General features: G+C 32.8%; 1 non-coding gene across 1 annotated transcript; it reads left to right on the top strand.

The window, feature by feature from the left end:
• The first annotated feature begins 3,163 nt into the window (after window positions 1-3,163).
• Window positions 3,164-3,270, top strand: LOC139895177 (small nucleolar RNA R71). Its single transcript, XR_011775640.1, has one exon. It is a non-coding gene; the product is annotated as a small nucleolar RNA R71 (small nucleolar RNA).
• Window positions 3,271-5,895: the final 2,625 nt, after the last annotated feature.

Genomic DNA, 5,895 nt, shown 5'->3' with positions numbered 1-5,895 from the left:
TGCTGTAGCCTTTTGAGGTCCAAAGGGTGTTCAAATTTTTTTTTTACAAGCTCATTTCAAGTGTAATTAAATCCTAACTAAAGGCTAGGGTGTTGGTGATAAGTTTGGGGTATTACAAGCTTGAGGTTTCAAGTTAGAAACTTGCTAGTTCATCATCTTCATCATCTTCATCCATTTATTACCTCCTAACTTGGAGTAGGTATAACTCTAAACTAGCTCTCTTACTTTGTAAGCATATTATCTTGACTTGATCTATTTTGGGATTCATGTTTAATTGGTTAAACTTTGTAAAGATTATAATCAAAATGCTTCCGCTTTCCATGTTAATTAAATTGATTTTAGACATAAACATATATGGATATGGAAACTTGGTCATCTTTTGAATCCCTACAATTTTATGACCAAGAACGATGCCTTCTCTAACCATGAAATGGCATTTCTCCCAATTAAGAACTAGATTTGATTGTTCGCATCTAATAAGCATTCGTTCAAGATTAACTAGACATGTTTCAAAAGTATCACCTAAGACTGAAAAGTCATCCATGAAAACTTCCATGCATTCTTCTATCATGTCGTGAAAAATTGCCATCATGCACCTTTGAAAGGTTGCAGGAGCATTGCAAAGTCCAAATTGCATGCATTTGTAAGCAAAAGTACCATAAGGGCACGTGAACGTGGTTTTCTCTTGGTCCTCGGGTGCTATTGGAATTTGAAAGTATCCGGAAAAACCATCAAGAAAACAATAGTAACTATTTCCGGCTAATCTTTCCAACATTTGATCAATGAAAGGTAAGGGAAAGTGATCTTTTCTGGTGGCGTTATTTAATTTTCTATAATCAATACAAACACGCCATCCTGTTACAGTCCTAGTAGGAATAAGCTCGTTTTTCTCATTTGTGATGACAGTCATGCCACCCTTCTTAGGTACGCATTGAACTGGGCTTACCCATGGACTATCAGAGATTGGATAAATTAAACCTGCATCAAGCAGTTTAATAATTTCTTTTTTAACAACATCTTGCATATTAGAATTTAGTCTTCGTTGGCGTTGCACATACATTTTATGACCTTCTTCCATAAGGATTATATGTGTGCAATACGAAGGACTTATTCCTTTAATGTCTTGAATCTTCCATGCAATAGCTGGTTTATGAGCTTTTAACACAGAAATGAGTTGAGATTTTTCATTTTCAGTAAGAGAAGACGTTATTATTACAGGTAATTCAGATTCACCATGTAAATAAGCATATTCCAAATGGTTTGGAAGTGGCTTTAATTCTAATGTCGGCGGTTCTTCTATCGATGATTTATATCGATATCTATCTTCTTCTTTTAGCATTTGAATTTCTTCTGTTGTTGGTTCATATCCATTAGCCATAAGTGTAGCTAACATTTCAGCTTCATCAATTGGTTCAGTACCTTCTCCTAAAGAACATTCTCCTGTTCCTTGTAATTCTGGAAATTCTTCTAACAATTCTGCATGTGAATCTATAGTTTGAATATAATAACATGTATCATCTGCAGATTGCGGTTGTTGCATGGCTCTATCAACAGAAAAGGTAACACTCTCATCCTCTATACTTAGGGTTAATTTCTTACCAAACACATCTATTATTGCTTTAGCCGTGTTTAAGAATGGTCTTCCTAATATGAGAGGAACTCGAGAATCTTCTTCCATGTCCAGAATAACAAAATCTACTGAAAATACTAAAGTACCAACTTTAACTAGCATGTTCTCCATTATTCCTCTAGGATATTTTACTGATCGATCGGCTAGTTGTATGCTTATTCGTGTTGGTTTCAATTCTCCAAGGTCTAGTTTAGCGTATAGTAAATACGGCATTAAATTTATACTAGCACCTAAGTCTTCCAATGCTTCTATTGAACTAAGACTACCCAGAAAACATGGAATCGTGAAACTTCCTGGATCAGATAATTTTTCTGGTATCTTATTCAACAGCACTGCAGAACAATTAGCATTCATAGTAACAGCCGAGAGTTCTTCTATTTTCTTTCTATTTGTGATTAGATCTTTCAAGAATTTAGCATATCTAGGCATTCCTGAAATTACATCAATGAAAGGAAGATTTACATTTATTTGTTTAAACATATCCAAAAATTTGGATTACTCGGCTTCAAGTCTCTCTTTTCTCATTTTACTTGGGTAAGGAAGTGGTGGTTGGTATGGTTTAACATAAGATTTAGTCTTAACTGTGTTATCTTCATTAACCTTTTCAACTACCGGTTATTTTTCCTTATCTTGTTCAGACTGTGGTTCTTGTGGAGTAGGAATAGCTTCTTTAGAAATTACAGGTATTTCGGGTGGTTTAAGTGTAATACCACTTCTCGTGGTAATGGCTTTAGCTGTTTCATTCCGGGGGTTAGCATTTGTATCGCTAGGTAGACTTCCCAGTTTTCTTTCACCTATCAACCTTGCTAGGTTGCTTACTTCTTGTTCCAAATTTTGAATAGAAGCTTGTTGATTTCTAAATGCTTGAGCATTTTGTTCGTTGGTTTGTTTCTGAGATGTGAAAAACTGCGTTTGAGATTCAACTAGCTTCGACATCATATCTTCTAAATTTGGCTTTTTATCATCGGTTTGTGGTGGTTTGTTTTGAAAATTAGGTCTTTGCTGATTTAAATTTTATTGGGTACTTGTTGATTGCTAGGACCTTGTTGGTTGTTGTATGGAACATTTCGGTTATAATTTTGGTTTTGATTGTAGATCGGTCTTGGCGGTTGATAATTATTCTGATAATTATTTCCAGGCCTTTGGTTTATGTATGAAACATTCTCTCTTTGTTCCATTGTTAGTTCAATACTGAGACAATCTTTTATTAAATGTGGTCCTCCACACTGCTCACAACTAATTCGTATTGAATGAATATCTTTAGTCATCTTTTCCATTCGTCTCTCGATAGCATCTATCTTTGCAGAAATGGAATCGAAGTCATGGCTAGAATCGGCTCTAGCTGCTTTAGATGATCTAACAATATCTTTTTCTTGATGCCACTCATGTGAGTGGGAAGCAGTGTTATCAATAATTTTGTAAGCGTCAATTGCAGTTTTCTTCATAATGGAACCACCAGCTGATATATCTATGTCTTTCCTTGTAGTGATGTCGCATCCTTGGTAGAATATTTGTACTATTTAACAAGTGTCTAAACCATGTTGCGGACATCCTCTTAACAACTTTCTAAATCTTGTCCATGCCTCATATAGAGTTTCATTTGGCTTTTGTGTGAACGTAACAATTTCTCCTTGAAGTCTCATGGCTTTAGATACCGGAAAGAATTGTTTAAGAAATTTTTCAACTAAAACGTCCCATGTATCAATCGCCCCTTCAGGTAACGATTCTAACCAATCTTTGTCTTCTCCCTTTAAAGTCCAGGGAAATAACATGAGATATATCTGTTCATCCTCCACTTCTCTAATTTTAAATAGAGTGCAGATCCTATTAAAAGTACGAAGATGTTCGTTTGGATCTTCCTTCGGCGCACCACTAAATTGGCATTGATTATTTACCATGTGTAGGATTTGTCCTTTGATTTCATAATCTGACACATTAATGTCAGGTTGAGTAATTGCGTGACCTTGGCCAGTGCTTTTAGCTCTCATTCGGTCTTCCATACTTAGAGGTTCCAGATTTTCCATGATTGAGTTTGTTGAATCTGAATCACTAGAGTATTCTGATTTAATGGGTTGTTCCTCGACAATCTCCGTTTGAATGATTGGTGGTTCCGGAGGAAAGATTAATGGTTCAGGATCTATGAATTGTCCCTGAATATTCTCCGAATTCTCAATTGTGAGGTTGGGTTCAAAAAATGGATTATCGGAAATTTGAATTGGAGTACTTGGTTGAATGGATGACGATTCTAAAGAAAAATTGACGGTGACAATATTTGCTAGATGTCTTGATCGAGTTACAGGTGGTGAACATTTTGCTCGGTGCATTCACTGAATATTCTATTAGTTTTAAAAATAAAAATTATATAAGTTATCAAATTAATAGACTTTTCTGCTTTTGCCCACGTTTCGAATAGCCAAAAGATGTAGCAGGGAGCCAGAACCCTTTAAATCGGAAGCTCACAACTCAGCCACTAACAAATCCAACTATTACTACGAAGCAGAAAATTTAGGATGTCTATCAATTCAACCACTTAAAATAATTTTTCGTTGAAATTTAAAGAAATTTTAGAGAAGAAATAGAAAATTCTATGTCCTAAAAAATAGCGCGTCGAAAAATAAAAATAAGAAAGTTGTGCGTCGAAACTTAAAAAGGAACTAAAAACTAAGAATTAAAAGTTGCGTCTAAAAATATTAAAGTTTAAAAGAAAATCTATATCCAAAACGGCAATAACTTAAAAAGGTACTAAAATATAAAAACGGCGTCGCAAAATTCTAAAGCACCTAAATCTTAGTCTAAAGAAAAAGCACTTAAGGGATTTTACGGCAAATCCTAAAAATCTAGAAATAAAAATAACTATGGCAAAAACTATGACTTAAAACTAATTACGAGCGAAAAATACAAAAATTACGCTAAAACAAATAAAAAGATACAAAATATAAGAATAAACTTAAAGTTATAAAAAGTACAATTTTTATAAAAATATTATTTTATATTATTTATTTTATAAAACTATTAATTTTATAATTTATTAAAACTAATTAAACTAAATAATACAAATTAATTAAAAAATAAAAATAAATAATTAAAAACATTAACCCTAATTAGGGTTTTAATAATAATAATAATAATTACCCCGTAATTAAATCAGTACCAGGTCACATGGGACGTGTCAGATCACTTCATGCGGTCGCATGAAATTTTGCCTTCGGGTTCATGCAATCGCATGAAGTAGGGTTTCGGGCCAAATGCTGGGCTGCAACAGTGATCGGGCCGAGTACTTTTTATATTTTTTTTCTGTTATCTGTTTTAGATTAAATAAAATATAAATAACATAAATAAAAATTTAATTTTAAAAACTAAAATAAAAATACTTTTATGAATTTTAAACAACTCTTAACAACAAATATATAGATTTTTTTTTATATATATAGCGTTTCGCTTCCGGCGTTTAACTGTTCCCCGGCAGCGGCGCCAAAAATACTTGATGTATGCGAGGTGGTGTATAAAATAGTTATATTTTTACTACAAAATACTATTAAATATGATACAATTTTACATAAGTTATTTATTTATAGAGTGGATATACCTAAACCTTGCTACAACACTTATAGGCAGTGTACCTAATCGTACAGTAGTGTAGTTTTTAGTAAGTCCGGTTCGTCCACAAGGAACTTGCCAAGTTTAACGCTATATTTTTAACAACTATATTTGTGAAAATATAAAAATATATATAAGTAGTATAATTATTATAAAAGGGGGTTTTTACCGTTCAATGACTTTTGTCGATTTTAAAACTTAAGTCGCAGTTAAAACCTAATGTAAAATATTAAAAAAAAATACAACTTAATTTAAAGCGTAAAGTAAATAACGATAATGAAATTGAGATAAATAAAAGTACAATAATTAAAAGTGCAATAAAATGACAGTAAATAAAATGCGATAATTAAAAGTGCAATTAAATATGAAATAAAGGAATTATGCTTATTTAAACTTCCATAATCATGATGTTTGACGTGTTGATTTTTAGTTTATTACCATGGGTTAATTGTCCTTTGTCCTGGATATTTAATATGGCCGTCTGGTTTTTTGTCCATAACAGTCCATCAGTCATAAATATAAAGTGCGAGTGTCCTCGTCAAATTATCCTTATATCTGAAGTCAAATATTCCAACTAATTGGGGACTTAAACTATAATTACACCAAGTATCCTTGTATATAATTCACCCATGTTTTAATAAGTCCATTAACTATTAATCCATTCCCGT

Source organism: Rutidosis leptorrhynchoides, chromosome 2 (assembly GCF_046630445.1).
Source record: "Rutidosis leptorrhynchoides isolate AG116_Rl617_1_P2 chromosome 2, CSIRO_AGI_Rlap_v1, whole genome shotgun sequence".
Classification (NCBI taxonomy): domain Eukaryota; kingdom Viridiplantae; phylum Streptophyta; class Magnoliopsida; order Asterales; family Asteraceae; genus Rutidosis; species Rutidosis leptorrhynchoides.
Note: the sequence above shows the minus strand (reverse complement) of the source record. Positions and strands in the feature narration are given on the sequence as shown.